Source organism: Narcine bancroftii, unplaced genomic scaffold (assembly GCF_036971445.1).
Source record: "Narcine bancroftii isolate sNarBan1 unplaced genomic scaffold, sNarBan1.hap1 Scaffold_159, whole genome shotgun sequence".
In the NCBI taxonomy this organism is placed as follows: domain Eukaryota; kingdom Metazoa; phylum Chordata; class Chondrichthyes; order Torpediniformes; family Narcinidae; genus Narcine; species Narcine bancroftii.
The window spans coordinates 8,003,276-8,028,100 of NW_027211894.1; positions in this window are offsets into that span (position 1 = coordinate 8,003,276).

Genomic DNA, 24,825 nt, shown 5'->3' on the forward strand with positions numbered 1-24,825 from the left:
CTCTGATTCCCCATCTCTGATTCCGCACATCTGATTACCTGCCTCTGATTCCCCACCTCTGATTCCCCATATCTGATTCCCCGCCTCTGTTTCCACGCCTCTGATTCCCCGCCTCTGTTTCCCCATATCTAATTCCCCACCTCTGATGCCCCAACTCTGATTCCCCGCCTCTGATTCCCCAGCTCTGATTCCCCGCCTCTGATTCCCCGCATCCGATTCCCCATATCTGATTCCCCGCCTCTGTTTCCCCGCCCCTGATTCCCCGCCTCTGTTTCCCCATATCTGATTCCCCGCCTCTGATTCCCAACTATGATTCCCCGCCTCTGATTCCCCAGCTCTGATTCCCGTCCTCTGATTCCCCGCGTTCTATTCCCTGCATCTGATTCCCCGCCTGTGATTCCCCATCTCTGATTCACCACCTCTGATTCCCCACCACTGATTCCCCATATCTAATTCCCCGCCTCTGTTTGCCCGCCTCTGATTCCCCGCCTCTGTTTCCCCATATCTGATTCCCCGCCTCTGAATCCCCAACTCTGATTCGCTGCCTCTGATTCCCCAGCTTCATTCCCCGCCTTTGATTCCCCCGTCTGATTCCCAGCCTCTGAATCCCCGTGTCTGATAACCTGCCTCTGATTCCCCGCCTCTGATTCCCCATCTCAGATTCACCGCCTCTGATTCCCCACCTCTGATTCCCCGCCTCTGATTCCCCATCTCTGATTCCCCATCTCTGATTCCCCAATTCTGATTCCCCGCCTCTGATTCCCCAGCTCTGATTCCTCGCCTCTGATTCCCTTCCTCTGATTCCCAACCTCTGATTCCCCACCTCTGATTTCCCATATTGATTCCCTGCGTCTGATTCCCCGCCTCTGATTCCCCAACTCTGATTCCCCGCCTCTGATTCCCCAGCTCTGATTCCCCGCCTCTAATTTTCCGTGTTTGATTCCCTGCCTCTGATTCCCGGACTCTGATTCCCCATCTCTGATTCACCGCCTTTGATTCGCCACCTCTGATTCCCCATATCTGATTCCCCGCCTCTGTTTCCCCGCCTCTGATTCCCCGCCTCTGATTCCCCATATCTCATTCCCCGCCTCTGAATCCCCATCTCTGATTCCCGGACTCTGATTCCCCACCTCTGATTCCCGGCCTCTTATTCCCGGCATCTGATTCCGGCCTCTGATTCCCGGCCTCTGATTCCCTGCTTCTGATTCTGATTCCCTGCCTCTGATTCCCCATCTCTGATTCCGCACATCTGATTCCCTGCCTCTGATTCCCCGCCTCTGATTCCCCGCCTCTGTTTCCCAATATCTAAGTCCCCGCCTCTGATTCCCCAACTCTGATTCCCCACCTCTGATTCCCCAGCTCTGATTCCCCGTCTCTGATTCCCCGCATCTGATTCCCTGCATCTGATTCCAAGCCTCTGATTCCCTGCCTCTGATTCCCAACCTCTGATTCCCCACCTCTGATTCCCCATATCTGAATCCCCGCCTCTGTTTCCCCGCCTCTGATTCCCCACCTCTGTTTCCCCATATCTGATTCCCGGCCTCTGATTCCCCGCCTCTGATTCCCCGCCTCTGATTCCCTGCCTCTGATTCCCCATCCCCGATTCCGCACATCTGATTCCCTGCCTCTGATTCACCGCCTCTGATTCCCCACCTCTGATTCCCTGCCTCTGATTCCCAACCTCTGATTCCCTGCCTCTGATTCCCCATATCTGATTCCCCGCCTCTGTTTCCCCGCCTCTGATTCCCCTCCTCTGATTCCCCAACTCTAATTCCCCGCCTCTGATTCCCCGTGTTTGATTCCCCGCCTCTGATTCCCTGCCTCTGATTCCCAACCTCTGATTCCACACCTCTGATTCCCCATATCTGATTCCCCGCCTCTGTTTCCCCGCCTCTGATTCCCTGCCCCTGTTTCCCCATATCTGATTCCCTGCCTCTGATTCCCCAACTCTGATTCCCCGCCTCTGATTCCCCAGCTCTGATTCCCCGCCTCTGATTTCCCGTGTTTGATTCCCTGCCTCTGATTCCCCGCCTCTGATTCCCCATCTCTGATTCACCGCCTTTGATTCGCCACCTCTGATTCCACATATCTGATTCCCCACCTCTGTTTCCCCGCCTCTGATTCCCCGCCTCTGATTCTCCATATCTGATTCCCCGCCTCTGATTCCCCACCTCTGATTCCCGGCCTCTTATTCCCAGCATCTGATTCCCGGCCTCTGATTCCCCGCTTCTGATTCTGATTCCCTGCCTCTGATTCCCCATCTCTGATTCCGCACATCTGATTCCCTGCCTCTGATTCCCCACCTCTGATTCCCCATATCTGATTTCCCGCCTCTGTTTCCCCGCCTCTGATTCCCCGCCTCTGTTTCCCCATATCTAATTCCCAACCTCTGATGCCCCAACTCTGATTCCCTGCCTCTGATTCCCCAGCTCTGATTCCCCGCCTTTGATTCCCCCGTCTGATTTTCAGCCTCTGAAACCCCGTGTCTGATTTCTTGCCTCTGATTCCCCGCCTCTGATTCCCCATCTCTGATTCACAGCCTCTGATTCCCCACCTCTGATTCCCCATCTCTGAACCGCACATCTGATTCCCTGCCTCTGATTCCCCGACTCTGATCCCCACCTCTGATTCCCCAGCTCTGATTCCCCGCCTCCGATTCCCCAACTCTGATTCCCCGCCTCTGATTCCCCAGCTCTGATTCCCCGCCTCTGATTCCCCGTGTTTGATTCCCTGCCTCTGATTCCACGCCTCTGATTCCCCATCTCTGATTCATCGCCTTTGATTCGCCACCTCTGATTCCCCATGTCTGATTCCTCGCCTCTGTTTCCCCGCCTCTGATTCCCCGCCTCTGATTCCCCATATCTCATTCCCCGCCTCTGATTCCCCATCTCTGATTCCCGGACTCTGATTCCCCACCTCTGATTCCCGGCCTCTTATTCCCGGCATCTGATTCCGGCCTCTGATTCCCGGCCTCTGATTCCCTGCTTCTGATTCCCCATCTCTGATTCCGCAAATCTAATTCCCTGCCTCTGATTCCACACCTCTGATTCCCCATATCTGATTCCCCGCCTCTGTTTCCCCGCCTCTGATTCCCCGCCTCTGTTTCCCCATATCTAAGTTCCCGCCTCTGATTCCCCAACTTTGATTCCCCACCTCTGATTCCCCAGCTCTGATTCCCCGCCTCTGATTCCCCGCATCTGATTCCATGCATCTGCTTCCCAGCCTCTGATTCCCAGCCTCTGATTCCCAACCTCTGATTCCCCACCTCTGATTCCCCATATCTGATTCCCCGCCTCTGCTTCCCCGCCTCTGATTCCCCGCCTCTGTTTCCCCATATCTGATCCCCGCCTCTATTTGCCCGCATCTGATTCCCCGCCTCTCTTTCCCCATATCTGATTCCCCGCCTCTGAATCCCCAACTCTGATTCCCTGCCTCTAATTTCCCAGCTCTGATTCCCCGCCTCTGATTCCCCGCGTCTGATTACCGGCCTCTGATTCCCCGCCTCTGATTCCCCATCTCTGATTCACAACCTCTGATTCCCCACCTCTGATACCCCATATCTGATTCCCCGCCTCTGTTTCCCCGCCTCTGATTCCCCACCTCTGATTCCCAATATCTGATTCCCCGCCTCTGATTCCCCACCTCTGATTCCCCGCCTTTGATTCGCCAGCTATGATTCCCCGCCTCTGATTCCCCGTGTTTGATTCCCTGCCTCTGATTCCCGAACTCTGATTCCCCATCTCTGATTCACCGCCTTTGATTCGCCACCTCTGATTCCCCATATCTGATTCCCCGCCTCTGTTTCCCCGCCTCTGATTCCCCGCCTCTGATTCCCCATATCTCATTCCCCGCCTCTGATTCCCCGCCTCTGATTCCCCATATCTCATTCCCCGCCTCTGAATCCCCATCTCTGATTCTCCGCCTCTGTTTCCCCGCCTCTGATTCCCCGCCTCTGTTTCCCAATATCTAAGTCCCCGCCTCTGGTTCCCCAACTCTAATTCCCCACCTCTGATACCCCAGCTCAGATTCCCCGCCTCTGATTCCCCGCATCAGATTCCCTGCATCTGATTCCAAGCCTCTTATTCCCTGCCTCTGATTCCCAACCTCTGATTCCCCACCTCTGATTCCCCATATCTGATTCCCAGCCTCTGTTTCCCCGCCTCTGATTCCCCGCCTCTGTTTCCCCATATCTGATTCGCGGCCTCTGGTTCCCCGCCTCTGATTCCCCGCATCTGATTCCCTGCCTCTGATTCCCCATCTCCGATTCCGCACATCTGATTCCCTGCCTCTGATTCCCCGCCTCTGATTCCCCGCCTCTGATTCCCTGCCTCTGATTCCCAACCTCTGATTCCCCACCTCTGATTCCCCGTGTTTGATTCCCCGCCTCTGTTTCCCCGCCTCTGATTCCCCGCCTCTGATTCCCCAACTCTAATTCCCCGCCTCTGATTCCCCATATCTGATTCCCCGCCTCTGTTTCCCCGCCTCTGATTCCCCACCCCTGTTTCCCCATATCTGATTCCCTGCCTCTGATTCCCCATATCTGATCCCCAGCCTCTGTTTCCCCGCCTCTGTTTCCCCATATCTGATTCCCGGCCTCTGATTCCCCGCCTCTGATTCCCCGCCTCTGATTCCCTGCCTCTGATTCCCCATCTCGATTCCGCACATCTGATTCCCTGCCTCTGATTCCCCGCCTCTGATTCCCCGTCTCTGATTCCCTGCATCTGATTCCCAACCTCTGATTCCCCACCTCTGATTCCCCGTGTTTGATTCCCCGCCTCTGTTTCCCCGCCTCTGATTCCCCGCCTCTTATTCCCCAACTCTAATTCCCCGCCTCTGATTCCCCATATCTGATTCCCTGCCTCTGTTTCCCCGCCTCTGATTCCCCGCCCCTGTTTCCCCATATCTGATTCCCTGCCTCTGATTCCCCAACTTTGAATCCCAGCCTCTGATTCCCCAGCTCTGATTCCCCGCCTCTGATTCCCCGTGTTTGATTCCCTGCCTCTGATTCCCCGCCTCTGATTCCCCATCTCTGATTCACCGCCTTTGATTCGCCACCTCTGATTCCCCATATCTGATTCCCCACCTCTGTTTCCCCGCCTCTGATTCCCCGCCTCTGATTCTCCATATCTCATTCCCCGCCTCTGACTCCCCATCTCTGATTCCCGGACTCTGATTCCCCACCTCTGATTCCCGGCCTCTTATTCCCAGCATCTGATTCCAGGCCTCTGATTCCCGGCCTCTGACTCCCCGCTTCTGATTCTGATTCCCTGCCTCTGATTCCCCATCTCTGATTCCGCACATCTGATTACCTGCCTCCGATTCCCCACCTCTGATTCCCCATATCTGATTCCCCGCCTCTGTTTCCACGCCTCTGATTCACCGCCTCTGTTTCCCCATATCTAATTCCCCACCTCTGATGCCCCAACTCTGATTCCCCGCCTCTGATTCCACAGCTCTGATTCCCCGCCTCTTATTCCCCACATCCGTTTCCCCATATCTGATTCCCCGCCTCTGTTTCCCCGCCCCTAATTCCCCGCCTCTACTTCCCCATATCTGATTCCCCGCCTCTGATTCCCAACTATGATTCCCCGCCTCTTATTCCCCAGCTCTGATTCCCTGCCTCTGATTCCCCGCGTACTATTCCCTGCCTCTGATTCCCCGCCTGTGATTCCCCATCTCTGATTCACCACCTCTGATTCCCCACCACTGATTCCCCATATCTAATTCCCCGCCTCTGTTTGCCCGCCTCTGATTCCCCGCCTCTGTTTCCCCATATCTGATTCCCCGCCTCTGAATCCCCAACTCTGATTCCCCATCTCTGATTCCGCACATCCGATTCCCTGCCTCTGATTCCCCGACTCTGATTCCCCACCTCTGATTCCCCAGCTCTGATTCCCGGCCTCTGATTCCCCAACTCTGATTCCCCGCCTCTGATTCCCCAGCTCTGATTCCCCGCCTCTGATTCCCCGTGTTTGATCCCCTGCCTCTTATTCCCCAGCTCTGATTCCCCATCTCTGATTCACCGCCTTTGATTTGCCACCTCTGATTCCCCATATCTGATTCCTCGCCACTGTTTCCCCGCCTCTGATTCCCCGCCTCTGATTCCCCATATCTCATTCCCCGCCTCTGATTCCCCATCTCTGATTCCCGGACTCTGATTCCCCACCTCTGATTCCCGACCTCTTATTCCCGGCATCTGATTCCGGCCTCTGATTCCCGGCCTCTGATTCCCTGCTTCTGATTCTGATTCCCTGCCTCTGATTCCCCATTTCTGATTCCGCACATCTAATTCCCTGCCTCTGATTCCCCACCTCTGATTCCCCATATCTGAATCCCCGCCTCTGTTTCCCCGTCTCTGATTCCACGCCTCTGTTTCCCCATATCTAAGTCCCCGCCTCTGATTCCCCAACTTTGATTCCCCACCTCTGATTCCCCAGCTCTGATTCCCCGCCTCTGATTCCCCACCTCTGATTCCCCATATCTGATTCCCAGCCTCTGTTTCCCCGCCTCTGATTCCCCGCCTCTGTTTCCCCATATCTGATTCCCGGCCTCTGATTCCCCGCCTCTGATTCCCCGCCTCTGATTCCCTGCCTCTGATTCCCCATCTCCGATTCCGCACATCTGATTCCCTGCCTCTCATTCCCCGCCTCTGATTCCCCGCCTCTGATTCCCTGCCTCTGATTCCCAACCTCTGATTCCCCACCTCTGATTCCCAGTGTTTGATTCCCCGCCTCTGTTTCCCCGCCTCTGATTCCCCGCCTCTGATTCCCCAACTCTGATTCCCCACCTCTGATTCCCAGTGTTTGATTCCCAGCCTCTTATTCCCGGCATCTGATTCCGGCCTCTGATTCCCTGCCTCTGATTCCCTGCTTCTGATTCTGATTCCCTGCCTCTGATTCCCCATTTCTGATTCCGCACATCTAATTCCCTGCCTCTGATTCCCCACCTCTGATTCCCCAACTCTGAATCCCTGCCTCTGATTCCCCAGCTCTGATTCCCCGTGTTTGATTCCCTGCCTCTGATTCCCTGCCTCTGATTCCCAACCTCTGATTCCACACCTCTGATTCCCCATATCTGATTCCCCGCCTCTGTTTCCCCGCCTCTGATTCTCTGCCCCTGTTTCCCCATATCTGATTCCCTGCCTCTGATTCCCCAACTCTGATTCCCCGCCTCTGATTCCCCAGCTCTGATTCCCCGCCTCTGATTTCCCGTGTTTGATTCCCTGCCTCTGATTCCCCGCCTCTGATTCCCCATCTCTGATTCACCGCCTTTGATTCGCCACCTTTGATTCCACATATCTGATTCCCCACCTCTGTTTCCCCGCCTCTGATTCCCCGCCTCTGATTCTCCATATCTGATTCCCCGCCTCTGATTCCCCACCTCTGATTCCCGGCCTCTTATTCCCAGCATCTGATTCCCGGCCTCTGATTCCCCGCTTCTGATTCTGATTCCCTGCCTCTGATTCCCCATCTCTGATTCCGCACATCTGATTCCCTGCCTCTGATTCCCCACCTCTGATTCCCCATATCTGATTTCCCGCCTCTGTTTCCCCGCCTCTGATTCCCCGCCTCTGTTTCCCCATATCTAATTCCCAACCTCTGATGCCCCAACTCTGATTCCCTGCCTCTGATTCCCCGCGTTCTATTCCCTGCCTGTGATTCCCCGCCTGTGATTCCCCATCTCTGATTCACCACCTCTGATTCCCCACCTCTGATTCCCCATATCTAATTCCCCGCCTCTGTTTGCCCGCCTCTGATTCCCCGCCTCTGTTTCCCCATATCTGATTCCCCGCCTCTGAATCCCCAACTCTGATTCCCTGCCTCTGATTCCCCAGCTCTGATTCCCCGCCTTTGATTCCCCCGTCTGATTCCCAGCCTCTGAAACCCCGTGTCTGATTTCTTGCCTCTGATTCCCCGCCTCTGATTCCCCATCTCTGATTCACAGCCTCTGATTCCCCACCTCTGATTCCCCATCTCTGAACCGCACATCTGATTCCCTGCCTCTGATTCCCCGACTCTGATCCCCACCTCTGATTCCCCAGCTCTGATTCCCCGCCTCTGATTCCCCAACTCTGATTCCCCGCCTCTGATTCCCCAGCTCTGATTCCCCGCCTCTGATTCCCCGTGTTTGATTCCCTGCCTCTGATTCCACGCCTCTGATTCCCCATCTCTGATTCATCGCCTTTGATTCGCCACCTCTGATTCCCCATGTCTGATTCCTCGCCTCTGTTTCCCCGCCTCTGATTCCCCGCCTCTGATTCCCCATATCTCATTCCCCGCCTCTGATTCCCCATCTCTGATTCCCGGACTCTGATTCCCCACCTCTGATTCCCGGCCACTTATTCCCGGCATCTGATTCCGGCCTCTGATTCCCGGCCTCTGATTCCCTGCTTCTGATTCCCCATCTCTGATACCGCAAATCTAATTCCCTGCCTCTGATTCCCCACCTCTGATTCCCAATATCTGATTCCCCGCCTCTGTTTCCCGGCCTCTGATTCCCCGCTTCTGATTCTGATTCCCTGCCTCTGATTCCCCATCTCTGATTCCGCACATCTGATTCCCTGCCTCTGATTCCCCACCTCTGATTCCCAATATCTGATTTCCCGCCTCTGTTTCCCCGCCTCTGATTCCCCGCCTCTGTTTCCCCATATCTAATTCCCAACCTCTGATGCCCCAACTCTGATTCCCCGCCTTTGATTCCCCCGTCTGATTCCCAGCCTCTGATTCCCCGCGTTCTATTCCCTGCCTCTGATTCCCCAGCTCTGATTCCCCGCCTTTGATTCCCCCGTCTGATTCCCAGCCTCTGAAATCCCGTGTCTGATTTCTTGCCTCTGATTCCCCGCCTCTGATTCCCCATCTCTGATTCACAGCCTCTGATTCCCCACCTCTGATTCCCCACCTCTGATTCCGCACATCTGATTCCCTGCCTCTGATTCCCCGACTCTGATCCCCACCTCTGAATCCCCAGCTCTGATTCCCCGCCTCTGATTCCCCAACACTGATTCCCCGCCTCTGATTCCCCGCCTCTGATTCTCCAGCTCTGATTCCCCGCCTCTGATTCCCCGTGTTTGATTCCCTGCCTCTGATTCCCCGCCTCTGATTCCCCATCTCTGATTCACCGCCTTTGATTCGCCACCTCTGATTCCCCATATCTGATTCCTCGCCTCTGTTTCCCCGCCTCTGATTCCCCGCCTCTGATTCCCCATATCTCATTCCCCGCCTCTGATTCCCGGATTCTGATTCCCCACCTCTGATTCCCGGCCTCTTATTCCCGGCATCTGATTCCGGCCTCTGATTCCCGGCCTCTGATTCCCTGCTTCTGATTCCCCATCTCTGATTCCGCAAATCTAATTCCCTGCCTCTGATTCCACACCTCTGATTCCCCATATCTGATTCCCCGCCTCTGTTTCCCCGCCTCTGATTCCCCGCCTCTGTTTGCCCATATCTAAGTTCCCGCCTCTGATTCCCCAACTTTGATTCCCCACCTCTGATTCCCCAGCTCTGATTCCCCGCCTCTGATTCCCCGCATCTGATTCCATGCATCTGCTTCCCAGCCTCTGATTCCCAGCCTCTGATTCCCAACCTCTGATTCCCCACCTCTGATTCCCCATATCTGATTCCCCACCTCTGCTTCCCCGCCTCTGATTCCCCGCCTCTGTTTCCCCATATCTGATCCCCGCCTCTATTTGCCCGCATCTGATTCCCCGCCTCTCTTTCCCCATATCTGATTCCCCGCCTCTGAAACCCCAACTCTGATTCCCTGCCTCTAATTTCCCAGCTCTGATTCCCCACCTCTGATTCCCCGCGTCTGATTACCGGCCTCTGATTCCCCGCCTCTGATTCCCCATCTCTGATTCACAACCTCTGATTCCCCACCTCTGATACCCCATATCTGATTCCCCGCCTCTGTTTCCCCGCCTCTGATTCCCCACCTCTGATTCCCAATATCTGATTCCCCGCCTCTGATTCCCCACCTCTGATTCCCCGCCTTTGATTCGCCAGCTATGATTCCCCGCCTCTGATTCCCCGTGTTTGATTCCCTGCCTCTGATTCCCGGCCTCTGATTCCGCATCTCTGATTCACCGCCTTTGATTCGCCACCTCTGATTCCCCATATCTGATTCCCCGCCTCTGTTTCCCCGCCTCTGATTCCCCGCCTCTGATTCCCCATATCTCATTCCCCGCCTCTGATTCCCCGCCTCTGATTCCCCATATCTCATTCCCCGCCTCTGAATCCCCATCTCTGATTCCCCGCCTCTGTTTCCCCGCCTCTGATTCCCTGCCTCTGTTTCCCAATATCTAAGTCCCCGCCTCTGGTTCCCCAACTCTAATTCCCCACCTCTGATACCCCAGCTCTGATTCCCCGCCTCTGATTCCCCGCATCAGATTCCCTGCATCTGATTCCAAGCCTCTTATTCCCTGCCTCTGATTCCCAACCTCTGATTCCCCACCTCTGATTCCCCATATCTGATTCCCAGCCTCTGTTTCCCCGCCTCTGATTCCCCGCCTCTGTTTCCCCATATCTGATTCGCAGCCTCTGGTTCCCCGCCTCTGATTCCCCGCATCTGATTCCCTGCCTCTGATTCCCCATCTCCGATTCCGCACATCTGATTCCCTGCCTCTGATTCCCCGCCTCTGATTCCCCGCCTCTGATTCCCTGCCTCTGATTCCCAACCTCTGATTCCCCACCTCTGATTCCCCGTGTTTGATTCCCCGCCTCTGTTTCCCCGCCTCTGATTCCCCGCCTCTGATTCCCCAACTCTAATTCCCCGCCTCTGATTCCCCATATCTGATTCCCCGCCTCTGTTTCCCCGCCTCTGATTCCCCACCCCTGTTTCCCCATATCTGAATCCCTGCCTCTGATTCCCCATATCTGATCCCCAGCCTCTGTTTCCCCGCCTCTGTTTCCCCATATCTGATTCCCGGCCTCTGATTCCCCGCCTCTGATTCCCCGCCTCTGATTCCCTGCCTCTGATTCCCCATCTCGATTCCGCACATCTGATTCCCTGCCTCTGATTCCCCGCCTCTGATTCCCCGTCTCTGATTCCCTGCATCTGATTCCCAACCTCTGATTCCCCACCTCTGATTCCCCGTGTTTGATTCCCCGCCTCTGTTTCCCCGCCTCTGATTCCCCGCCTCTTATTCCCCAACTCTAATTCCCCGCCTCTGATTCCCCATATCTGATTCCCTGCCTCTGTTTCCCCGCCTCTGATTCCCCGCCCCTGTTTCCCCATATCTGATTCCCTGCCTCTGATTCCCCAACTTTGATTCCCAGCCTCTGATTCCCCAGCTCTGATTCCCCGCCTCTGATTCCCCGTGTTTGATTCCCTGCCTCTGATTCCCCGCCTCTGATTCCCCATCTCTGATTCACCGCCTTTGATTCGCCACCTCTGATTCCCCATATCTGATTCCCCACCTCTGTTTCCCCGCCTCTGATTCCCCGCCTCTGATTCTCCATATCTCATTCCCCGCCTCTGACTCCCCATCTCTGATTCCCGGACTCTGATTCCCCACCTCTGATTCCCGGCCTCTTATTCCCAGCATCTGATTCCAGGCCTCTGTTTCCCCGCCTCTGATTCCCCGCCTCTGATTCCCCAACTCTAATTCCCCGCCTCTGATTCCCCATATCTGATTCCCCGCCTCTGTTTCCCCGCCTCTGATTCCCCACCCCTGTTTCCCCATATCTGATTCCCTGCCTCTGATTCCCCATATCTGATCCCCAGCCTCTGTTTCCCCGCCTCTGTTTCCCCATATCTGATTCCCGGCCTCTGATTCCCCGCCTCTGATTCCCCGCCTCTGATTCCCTGCCTCTGATTCCCCATCTCGATTCCGCACATCTGATTCCCTGCCTCTGATTCCCCGCCTCTGATTCCCCGTCTCTGATTCCCTGCATCTGATTCCCAACCTCTGATTCCCCACCTCTGATTCCCCGTGTTTGATTCCCCGCCTCTGTTTCCCCGCCTCTGATTCCCCGCCTCTTATTCCCCAACTCTAATTCCCCGCCTCTGATTCCCCATATCTGATTCCCTGCCTCTGTTTCCCCGCCTCTGATTCCCCGCCCCTGTTTCCCCATATCTGATTCCCTGCCTCTGATTCCCCAACTTTGAATCCCAGCCTCTGATTCCCCAGCTCTGATTCCCCGCCTCTGATTCCCCGTGTTTGATTCCCTGCCTCTGATTCCCCGCCTCTGATTCCCCATCTCTGATTCACCGCCTTTGATTCGCCACCTCTGATTCCCCATATCTGATTCCCCACCTCTGTTTCCCCGCCTCTGATTCCCCGCCTCTGATTCTCCATATCTCATTCCCCGCCTCTGACTCCCCATCTCTGATTCCCGGACTCTGATTCCCCACCTCTGATTCCCGGCCTCTTATTCCCAGCATCTGATTCCAGGCCTCTGATTCCCGGCCTCTGACTCCCCGCTTCTGATTCTGATTCCCTGCCTCTGATTCCCCATCTCTGATTCCGCACATCTGATTACCTGCCTCCGATTCCCCACCTCTGATTCCCCATATCTGATTCCCCGCCTCTGTTTCCACGCCTCTGATTCACCGCCTCTGTTTCCCCATATCTAATTCCCCACCTCTGATGCCCCAACTCTGATTCCCCGCCTCTGATTCCACAGCTCTGATTCCCCGCCTCTTATTCCCCACATCCGTTTCCCCATATCTGATTCCCCGCCTCTGTTTCCCCGCCCCTAATTCCCCGCCTCTACTTCCCCATATCTGATTCCCCGCCTCTGATTCCCAACTATGATTCCCCGCCTCTTATTCCCCAGCTCTGATTCCCTGCCTCTGATTCCCCGCGTACTATTCCCTGCCTCTGATTCCCCGCCTGTGATTCCCCATCTCTGATTCACCACCTCTGATTCCCCACCACTGATTCCCCATATCTAATTCCCCGCCTCTGTTTGCCCGCCTCTGATTCCCCGCCTCTGTTTCCCCATATCTGATTCCCCGCCTCTGAATCCCCAACTCTGATTCCCCATCTCTGATTCCGCACATCCGATTCCCTGCCTCTGATTCCCCGACTCTGATTCCCCACCTCTGATTCCCCAGCTCTGATTCCCGGCCTCTGATTCCCCAACTCTGATTCCCCGCCTCTGATTCCCCAGCTCTGATTCCCCGCCTCTGATTCCCCGTGTTTGATCCCCTGCCTCTGATTCCCCAGCTCTGATTCCCCATCTCTGATTCACCGCCTTTGATTTGCCACCTCTGATTCCCCATATCTGATTCCTCGCCACTGTTTCCCCGCCTCTGATTCCCCGCCTCTGATTCCCCATATCTCATTCCCCGCCTCTGATTCCCCATCTCTGATTCCCGGACTCTGATTCCCCACCTCTGATTCCCGACCTCTTATTCCCGGCATCTGATTCCGGCCTCTGATTCCCGGCCTCTGATTCCCTGCTTCTGATTCTGATTCCCTGCCTCTGATTCCCCATTTCTGATTCCGCACATCTAATTCCCTGCCTCTGATTCCCCACCTCTGATTCCCCATATCTGAATCCCCGCCTCTGTTTCCCCGTCTCTGATTCCACGCCTCTGTTTCCCCATATCTAAGTCCCCGCCTCTGATTCCCCAACTTTGATTCCCCACCTCTGATTCCCCAGCTCTGATTCCCCGCCTCTGATTCCCCACCTCTGATTCCCCATATCTGATTCCCAGCCTCTGTTTCCCCGCCTCTGATTCCCCGCCTCTGTTTCCCCATATCTGATTCCCGGCCTCTGATTCCCCGCCTCTGATTCCCCGCCTCTGATTCCCTGCCTCTGATTCCCCATCTCCGATTCCGCACATCTGATTCCCTGCCTCTCATTCCCCGCCTCTGATTCCCCGCCTCTGATTCCCTGCCTCTGATTCCCAACCTCTGATTCCCCACCTCTGATTCCCAGTGTTTGATTCCCCGCCTCTGTTTCCCCGCCTCTGATTCCCCGCCTCTGATTCCCCAACTCTGATTCCCCACCTCTGATTCCCAGTGTTTGATTCCCAGCCTCTTATTCCCGGCATCTGATTCCGGCCTCTGATTCCCTGCCTCTGATTCCCTGCTTCTGATTCTGATTCCCTGCCTCTGATTCCCCATTTCTGATTCCGCACATCTAATTCCCTGCCTCTGATTCCCCACCTCTGATTCCCCAACTCTGAATCCCTGCCTCTGATTCCCCAGCTCTGATTCCCCGTGTTTGATTCCCTGCCTCTGATTCCCTGCCTCTGATTCCCAACCTCTGATTCCACACCTCTGATTCCCCATATCTGATTCCCCGCCTCTGTTTCCCCGCCTCTGATTCTCTGCCCCTGTTTCCCCATATCTGATTCCCTGCCTCTGATTCCCCAACTCTGATTCCCCGCCTCTGATTCCCCAGCTCTGATTCCCCGCCTCTGATTTCCCGTGTTTGATTCCCTGCCTCTGATTCCCCGCCTCTGATTCCCCATCTCTGATTCACCGCCTTTGATTCGCCACCTCTGATTCCACATATCTGATTCCCCACCTCTGTTTCCCCGCCTCTGATTCCCCGCCTCTGATTCTCCATATCTGATTCCCCGCCTCTGATTCCCCACCTCTGATTCCCGGCCTCTTATTCCCAGCATCTGATTCCCGGCCTCTGATTCCCCGCTTCTGATTCTGATTCCCTGCCTCTGATTCCCCATCTCTGATTCCGCACATCTGATTCCCTGCCTCTGATTCCCCACCTCTGATTCCCCATATCTGATTTCCCGCCTCTGTTTCCCCGCCTCTGATTCCCCGCCTCTGTTTCCCCATATCTAATTCCCAACCTCTGATGCCCCAACTCTGATTCCCTGCCTCTGATTCCCCGCGTTCTATTCCCTGCCTGTGATTCCCCGCCTGTGATTCCCCATCTCTGATTCACCACCTCTGATTCCCCACCTCTGATTCCCCATATCTAATTCCCCGCCTCTGTTTGCCCGCCTCTGATTCCCCGCCTCTGTTTCCCCATATCTGATTCCCCGCCTCTGAATCCCCAACTCTGAGTCCCTGCCTCTGATTCCCCAGCTCTGATTCCCCGCCTTTGATTCCCCCGTCTGATTCCCAGCCTCTGAAACCCCGTGTCTGATTTCTTGCCTCTGATTCCCCGCCTCTGATTCCCCATCTCTGATTCACAGCCTCTGATTCCCCACCTCTGATTCCCCATCTCTGAACCGCACATCTGATTCCCTGCCTCTGATTCCCCGACTCTGATCCCCACCTCTGATTCCCCAGCTCTGATTCCCCGCCTCTGATTCCCCAACTCTGATTCCCCGCCTCTGATTCCCCAGCTCTGATTCCCCGCCTCTGATTCCCCGTGTTTGATTCCCTGCCTCTGATTCCACGCCTCTGATTCCCCATCTCTGATTCATCGCCTTTGATTCGCCACCTCTGATTCCCCATGTCTGATTCCTCGCCTCTGTTTCCCCGCCTCTGATTCCCCGCCTCTGATTCCCCATATCTCATTCCCCGCCTCTGATTCCCCATCTCTGATTCCCGGACTCTGATTCCCCACCTCTGATTCCCGGCCACTTATTCCCGGCATCTGATTCCGGCCTCTGATTCCCGGCCTCTGATTCCCTGCTTCTGATTCCCCATCTCTGATTCCGCAAATCTAATTCCCTGCCTCTGATTCCCCACCTCTGATTCCCAATATCTGATTCCCCGCCTCTGTTTCCCGGCCTCTGATTCCCCGCTTCTGATTCTGATTCCCTGCCTCTGATTCCCCATCTCTGATTCCGCACATCTGATTCCCTGCCTCTGATTCCCCACCTCTGATTCCCAATATCTGATTTCCCGCCTCTGTTTCCCCGCCTCTGATTCCCCGCCTCTGTTTCCCCATATCTAATTCCCAACCTCTGATGCCCCAACTCTGATTCCCCGCCTTTGATTCCCCCGTCTGATTCCCAGCCTCTGATTCCCCGCGTTCTATTCCCTGCCTCTGATTCCCCAGCTCTGATTCCCCGCCTTTGATTCCCCCGTCTGATTCCCAGCCTCTGAAATCCCGTGTCTGATTTCTTGCCTCTGATTCCCCGCCTCTGATTCCCCATCTCTGATTCACAGCCTCTGATTCCCCACCTCTGATTCCCCACCTCTGATTCCGCACATCTGATTCCCTGCCTCTGATTCCCCGACTCTGATCCCCACCTCTGAATCCCCAGCTCTGATTCCCCGCCTCTGATTCCCCAACACTGATTCCCCGCCTCTGATTCCCCGCCTCTGATTCTCCAGCTCTGATTCCCCGCCTCTGATTCCCCGTGTTTGATTCCCTGCCTCTGATTCCCCGCCTCTGATTCCCCATCTCTGATTCACCGCCTTTGATTCGCCACCTCTGATTCCCCATATCTGATTCCTCGCCTCTGTTTCCCCGCCTCTGATTCCCCGCCTCTGATTCCCCATATCTCATTCCCCGCCTCTGATTCCCGGATTCTGATTCCCCACCTCTGATTCCCGGCCTCTTATTCCCGGCATCTGATTCCGGCCTCTGATTCCCGGCCTCTGATTCCCTGCTTCTGATTCCCCATCTCTGATTCCGCAAATCTAATTCCCTGCCTCTGATTCCACACCTCTGATTCCCCATATCTGATTCCCCGCCTCTGTTTCCCCGCCTCTGATTCCCCGCCTCTGTTTGCCCATATCTAAGTTCCCGCCTCTGATTCCCCAACTTTGATTCCCCACCTCTGATTCCCCAGCTCTGATTCCCCGCCTCTGATTCCCCGCATCTGATTCCATGCATCTGCTTCCCAGCCTCTGATTCCCAGCCTCTGATTCCCAACCTCTGATTCCCCACCTCTGATTCCCCATATCTGATTCCCCACCTCTGCTTCCCCGCCTCTGATTCCCCGCCTCTGTTTCCCCATATCTGATCCCCGCCTCTATTTGCCCGCATCTGATTCCCCGCCTCTCTTTCCCCATATCTGATTCCCCGCCTCTGAAACCCCAACTCTGATTCCCTGCCTCTAATTTCCCAGCTCTGATTCCCCACCTCTGATTCCCCGCGTCTGATTACCGGCCTCTGATTCCCCGCCTCTGATTCCCCATCTCTGATTCACAACCTCTGATTCCCCACCTCTGATACCCCATATCTGATTCCCCGCCTCTGTTTCCCCGCCTCTGATTCCCCACCTCTGATTCCCAATATCTGATTCCCCGCCTCTGATTCCCCACCTCTGATTCCCCGCCTTTGATTCGCCAGCTATGATTCCCCGCCTCTGATTCCCCGTGTTTGATTCCCTGCCTCTGATTCCCGGCCTCTGATTCCCCATCTCTGATTCACCGCCTTTGATTCGCCACCTCTGATTCCCCATATCTGATTCCCCGCCTCTGTTTCCCCGCCTCTGATTCCCCGCCTCTGATTCCCCATATCTCATTCCCCGCCTCTGATTCCCCGCCTCTGATTCCCCATATCTCATTCCCCGCCTCTGAATCCCCATCTCTGATTCCCCGCCTCTGTTTCCCCGCCTCTGATTCCCCGCCTCTGTTTCCCAATATCTAAGTCCCCGCCTCTGGTTCCCCAACTCTAATTCCCCACCTCTGATACCCCAGCTCTGATTCCCCGCCTCTGATTCCCCGCATCAGATTCCCTGCATCTGATTCCAAGCCTCTTATTCCCTGCCTCTGATTCCCAACCTCTGATTCCCCACCTCTGATTCCCCATATCTGATTCCCAGCCTCTGTTTCCCCGCCTCTGATTCCCCGCCTCTGTTTCCCCATATCTGATTCGCAGCCTCTGGTTCCCCGCCTCTGATTCCCCGCATCTGATTCCCTGCCTCTGATTCCCCATCTCCGATTCCGCACATCTGATTCCCTGCCTCTGATTCCCCGCCTCTGATTCCCCGCCTCTGATTCCCTGCCTCTGATTCCCAACCTCTGATTCCCCACCTCTGATTCCCCGTGTTTGATTCCCCGCCTCTGTTTCCCCGCCTCTGATTCCCCGCCTCTGATTCCCCAACTCTAATTCCCCGCCTCTGATTCCCCATATCTGATTCCCCGCCTCTGTTTCCCCGCCTCTGATTCCCCACCCCTGTTTCCCCATATCTGAATCCCTGCCTCTGATTCCCCATATCTGATCCCCAGCCTCTGTTTCCCCGCCTCTGTTTCCCCATATCTGATTCCCGGCCTCTGATTCCCCGCCTCTGATTCCCCGCCTCTGATTCCCTGCCTCTGATTCCCCATCTCGATTCCGCACATCTGATTCCCTGCCTCTGATTCCCCGCCTCTGATTCCCCGTCTCTGATTCCCTGCATCTGATTCCCAACCTCTGATTCCCCACCTCTGATTCCCCGTGTTTGATTCCCCGCCTCTGTTTCCCCGCCTCTGATTCCCCGCCTCTTATTCCCCAACTCTAATTCCCCGCCTCTGATTCCCCATATCTGATTCCCTGCCTCTGTTTCCCCGCCTCTGATTCCCCGCCCCTGTTTCCCCATATCTGATTCCCTGCCTCTGATTCCCCAACTTTGATTCCCAGCCTCTGATTCCCCAGCTCTGATTCCCCGCCTCTGATTCCCCGTGTTTGATTCCCTGCCTCTGATTCCCCGCCTCTGATTCCCCATCTCTGATTCACCGCCTTTGATTCGCCACCTCTGATTCCCCATATCTGATTCCCCACCTCTGTTTCCCCGCCTCTGATTCCCCGCCTCTGATTCTCCATATCTCATTCCCCGCCTCTGACTCCCCATCTCTGATTCCCGGACTCTGATTCCCCACCTCTGATTCCCGGCCTCTTATTCCCAGCATCTGATTCCAGGCCTCTGATTCCCGGCCTCTGACTCCCCGCTTCTGATTCTGATTCCCTGCCTCTGATTCCCCATCTCTGATTCCGCACATCTGATTACCTGCCTCTGATTCCCCACCTCTGATTCCCCATATCTGATTCCCCGCCTCTGTTTCCACGCCTCTGATTCACCGCCTCTGTTTCCCCATATCTAATTCCCCACCTCTGATGCCCCAACTCTGATTCCCCGCCTCTGATTCCACAGCTCTGATTCCCCGCCTCTTATTCCCCACATCCGTTTCCCCATATCTGATTCCCCGCCCCTGTTTCCCCGCCCCTAATTCCCCGCCTCTGCTTCCCCATATCTGATTCCCCGCCTCTGATTCCCAACTATGATTCCCCGCCTCTTATTCCCCAGCTCTGATTCCCTGCCTCTGATTCCCCGCGTTCTATTCCCTGCCTCTGATTCCCCGCCTGTGATTCCCCATCTCTGATTCACCACCTCTGATTCCCCACCACTGATTCCCCATATCTAATTCCCCGCCTCTGTTTGCCCGCCTCTGATTCCCCGCCTCTGTTTCCCCATATCTGATTCCCCGCCTCTGAATCCCCAACTCTGATTCCCCATCTCTGATTCCGCACATCCGATTCCCTGCCTCTGATTCCCCAACTCTGATTCCCCACCTCTGATTCCCCAGCTCTGATTCCCGGCCTCTGATTCCCCAACTCTGATTCCCCGCCTCTGAATCCCCAGCTCTGATTCCCCGCCTCTGATTCCCCGTGTTTGATCCCCTGCCTCTGATTCCCCAGCTCTGATTCCCCATCTCTGATTCACCGCCTTTGATTTGCCACCTCTGATTCCCCATATCTGATTCCTCGCCACTGTTTCCCCGCCTCTGATTCCCCGCCTCTGATTCCCCATATCTCATTCCCCGCCTCTGATTCCCCATCTCTGATTCCCGGACTCTGATTCCCCACCTCTGATTCCCGACCTCTTATTCCCGGCATCTGATTCCGGCCTCTGATTCCCGGCCTCTGATTCCCTGCTTCTGATTCTGATTCCCTGCCTCTGATTCCCCATTTCTGATTCCGCACATCTAATTCCCTGCCTCTGATTCCCCACCTCTGATTCCCCATATCTGAATTCCCGCCTCTGTTTCCCCGTCTCTGATTCCACGCCTCTGTTTCCCCATATCTAAGTCCCCGCCTCTGATTCCCCAACTTTGATTCCCCACCTCTGATTCCCCAGCTCTGATTCCCCGCCTCTGATTCCCCACCGCTGATTCCCCATATCTGATTCCCAGCCTCTGTTTCACCGACTCTGATTCCCCGCCTCTGTTTCCCCATATCTGATTCCCGGCCTCTGATTCCCTGCCTCTGATTCCCCGCCTCTGATTCCCTGCCTCTGATTCCCCATCTCCGATTCCGCACATCTGATTCCCTGCCTCTCATTCCCCGCCTCTGATTCCCCGCCTCTGATTCCCTGCCTCTGATTCCCAACCTCTGATTCCCCACCTCTGATTCCCAGTGTTTGATTCCCCGCCTCTGTTTCCCCGCCTCTGATTCCCCGCCTCTGATTCCCCAACTCTGATTCCCCACCTCTGATTCCCAGTGTTTGATTCCCAGCCTCTTATTCCCGGCATCTGATTCCGGCCTCTGATTCCCGGCCTCTGATTCCCTGCTTCTGATTCTGATTCCCTGCCTCTGATTCCCCATTTCTGATTCCGCACATCTAATTCCCTGCCTCTGATTCCCCACCTCTGATTCCCCAACTCTGAATCCCTGCCTCTGATTCCCCAGCTCTGATTCCCCGCCTTTGATTCCCCCGTCTGATTCCCAGCCTCTGAAACGCCGTGTCTGATTTCTTGCCTCTGATTCCCCGCCTCTGATTCCCCATATCTGATTCACAGCCTCTGATTCCCCACCTCTGATTCCCCATCTCTGATTCCGCACATCTGATTCCCTGCCTCTGATTCCCCGACTCTGATCCCCACCTCTGATTCCCCAGCTCTGATTCCCCGCCTCTGATTCCCCGTGTTTGATTCCCTGCCTCTGATTCCCCGCCTCTGATTCCCCATCTCTGATTCATCGCCTTTGATTCGCCACCTCTGATTCCCCATATCTGATTCCTCGCCTCTGTTTCCCCGCCTCTGATTCCCCGCCTCTGATTCCCCATATCTCATTCCCCGCCTCTGATTCCCCATCTCTGATTCCCGGACTCTGATTCCCCGCCTCTGTTTCCCCGCCTCTGTTTCCCCATATCTAAGTTCCCGCCTCTGATTCCCCAACTTTGATTCCCCACCTCTGATTCCCCAGCTCTGATTCCCCGCCTCTGATTCCCCGCATCTGATTCCATGCATCTGATTCCCAGCCTCTGATTCCCAGCCTCTGATTCCCAACCTCTGATTCCCCACCTCTGATTCCCCATATCTGATTCCCCGCCTCTGTTTCCCCGCCTCTGATTCCCCGCCTGTGTTTCCCCATATCTGATCCCCGCCTCCATTTGCCCGCATCTGATTCCCCGCCTCTGTTTCCCCATATCTGATTCCCCGCCTCTGAATCCCCAACTCTGATTCCCTGCCTCTAATTTCCCAGCTCTGATTCCCCGCCTCTGATTCCCCGCGTCTGATTACCGGCCTCTGATTCTGCGCCTCTGATTCCCCATCTCTGATTCACAACCTCTGATTCCCCACCTCTGATACCCCATATCTGATTCCCCGCCTCTGTTTCCCCGCCTCTGATTCCCCACCTCTGATTCCCAATATCTGAATCCCCGCCTCTGATTCCCCACCTCTGATTCCCCGCCTCTGATTCCCCGCCTCTGATTCCCCGCCTCTGATTCCCCATATCTCATTCCCCGCCTCTGAATCCCCATCTCTGATTCCCGGACTCTGATTCCCCACCTCTGATTCCCTGCTTCTGATTCTGATTCCCTGCCTTTGATTCCCCATCTCTGATTCCGCACATCTGATTCCCTGCCTCTGATTCCCCATCTCTGATTCCCCATATCTGATTCCCCGCCTCTGTTTCCCCGCCTCTGATTCCCCGCCTTTGTTTCCCAATATCTAAGTCCCCGCCTCTGATTCCCCAACTCTAATTCCCCACCTCTGATTCCCCAGCTCTGATTCCCCGCCTCTGATTCCCCGCATCAGATTCCCTGCATCTGATTCCAAGCCTCTTATTCCCTGCCTCTGATTCCCAACCTCTGATTCCCCACCTCTGATTCCCCATATCTGATTCCCAGCCTCTGTTTCCCCGCCTCTGATTCCCCGCCTCTGTTTCCCCATATCTGATTCGCGGCCTCTGGTTCCCCGCCTCTGATTCCCCGCATCTGATTCCCTGCCTCTGATTCCCCATCTCCGATTCCGCACATCTGATTCCCTGCCTCTGATTCCCCGCCTCTGATTCCCCGCCTCTGATTCCCTGCCTCTGATTCCCAACCTCTGATTCCCCACCTCTGATTCCCCGTGTTTGATTCCCCGCCTCTGTTTCCCCGCCTCTGATTCCCCGCCTCTGATTCCCCAACTCTAATTCCCCGCCTCTGATTCCCCATATCTGATTCCCCGCCTCTGTTTCCCCGCCTCTGATTCCCCACACCTGTTTCCCCATATCTGATTCCCTGCCTCTGATTCCCCATATCTGATCCCCAGCCTCTGTTTCCCCGCCTCTGTTTCCCCATATCTGATTCCCGGCCTCTGATTCCCCGCCTCTGATTCCCCGCCTCTGATTCCCTGCCTCTGATTCCCCATCTCGATTCCGCACATCTGATTCCCTGCCTCTGATTCCCCGCCTCTGATTCCCCGCCTCTGATTCCCTGCATCTGATTCCCAACCTCTGATTCCCCACCTCTGATTCCCCGTGTTTGATTCCCCGCCTCTGTTTCCCCGCCTCTGATTCCCCGCCTCTGATTCCCCAACTCTAATTCCCCGCCTCTGATTCCCCATATCTGATTCCCTGCCTCTGTTGCCCCGCCTCTGATTCCCCGCCCCTGTTTCCCCATATCTGATTCCCTGCCTCTGATTCCCCAACTTTGATTCCCAGCCTCTGATTCCCCAGCTCTGATTCCCCGCCTCTGATTCCCCGTGTTTGATTCCATGCCTCTGATTCCCCGCCTCTGATTCCCCATCTCTGATTCACCGCCTTTGATTCGCCACATCTGATTCCCCATATCTGATTCCCCACCTCTGTTACCCCGCCTCTGATTCCCCGCCTCTGATTCTCCATATCTCATTCCCCGCCTCTGACTCCCCATCTCTGATTCCCGGACTCTGATTCCCCACCTCTGATTCCCGGCCTCTTATTCCCAGCATCTGATTCCAGGCCTCTGATTCCCGTCCTCTGACTCCCCGCTTCTGATTCTGATTCCCTGCCTCTGATTCCCCACCTCTGTTTCCCCATATCTAATTCCCCACCTCTGATGCCCCAACTCTGATTCCCCGCCTCTGATTCCACAGCTCTGATTCCCCGCCTCTGATTCCCCACATCCGATTCCCCATATCTGATTCCCCGCCTCTGTTTCCCGGCCCCTGATTCCCCGCCTCTGTTTCCCCATATCTGATTCCCCGCCTCTGATTCCCAACTATGATTCCCCGCCTCTTATTCCCCAGCTCTGATTCCCTGCCTCTGATTCCCCGCGTTCTATTCCCTGCCTCTGATTCCCCGCCTGTGATTCCCCATCTCTGATTCACCACCTCTGATTCCCCACCACTGATTCCCCATATCTAATTCACCGCCTCTGTTTGCCCGCCTCTGATTCCCCGCCTCTGTTTCCCCATATCTGATTCCCCGCCTCTGAATCCCCAACTCTGATTCCCTGCCTCTGATTCCCCAGCTTCATTCCCCGCCTTTGATTCCCCCCGTCTGATTCCCAGCCTCTGAATCCCCGTGTCTGATAACCTGCCTCTGATTCCCCGCCTCTGATTCCCCATCTCAGATTCACCGCCTCTGATTCCCCACCTCTGATTCCCCATCTCTGATTCCGCACATCCGATTCCCTGCCTCTGATTCTGCGACTCTGATTCCCCACCTCTGATTCCCCAGCTCTGATTCCCCGCCTCTGATTCCCCAACTCTGATTCCCCGCCTCTGATTCCCCAGCTCTGATTCCCCGCCTCTGATTCCACGTGTTTGATCCCCTGCCTCTGATTCCCCAGCTCTAATTCCCCATCTCTGATTCACCGCCTTTGATTCGCCACCTCTGATTCCCCATATCTGATTCCTCGCCACTCTTTCCCCGCCTCTGATTCCCCGCCTCTGATTCCCCATATCTCATTCCCCGCCTCTGATTCCCCACCTCTGATTCCCGACCTCTTATTGCCGGCATCTGATTCCGGCCTCTGATTCCCGGCCTCTGATTCCCTGCTTCTGATTCTGATTCCCTGCCTCTGATTCCCCATTTCTGATTCAGCACATCTAATTCCCTGCTTCTGATTCCCCACCTCTGATTCCCCATATCTGAATCCCCACCTCTGTTTCCCCGTCTCTGATTCCCCGCCTCTGTTTCCCCATATCTAAGTCCCCGCCTCTGATTCCCCAACTTTGATTCCCCACCTCTGATTCCCCAGCTCTGATTCCCCGCCTCTGATTCCCCACCTCTGATTCCCCATATCTGATTCCCAGCCTCTGTTTCCCCGCCTCTGATTCCCCGCCCCTGTTTCCCCATATCTGATTCCCTGCCTCTGATTCCCCAACTTTGATTCCCAGCTTCTGATTCGCCAGCTATGATTCCCCGCCTCTGATTCCCCGTGTTTGATTCCCTGCCTCTGATTCCCGGCCTCTGATTCCCCATCTCTGATTCACCGCCTTTGATTCGCCACCTCTGATTCCCCATATCTGATTCCCCGCCTCTGTTTCCCCGCCTCTGATTCCCCGCCTCTGATTCCCCATATCTCATTCCCCGCCTCTGATTCCCCGCCTCTGATTCCCCATATCTGATTCCCCACCTCTGTTTCCCCGCCTCTGATTCCCCGCCTCTGATTCTCCATATCTCATTCCCCGCCTCTGACTCCCCATCTCTGATTCCCGGACTCTGATTCCCCACCTCTGATTCCCGGCCTCTTATTCCCAGCATCTGATTCCAGGCCTCTGATTCCCGGCCTCTGACTCCCCGCTTCTGATTCTGATTCCCTGCCTCTGAT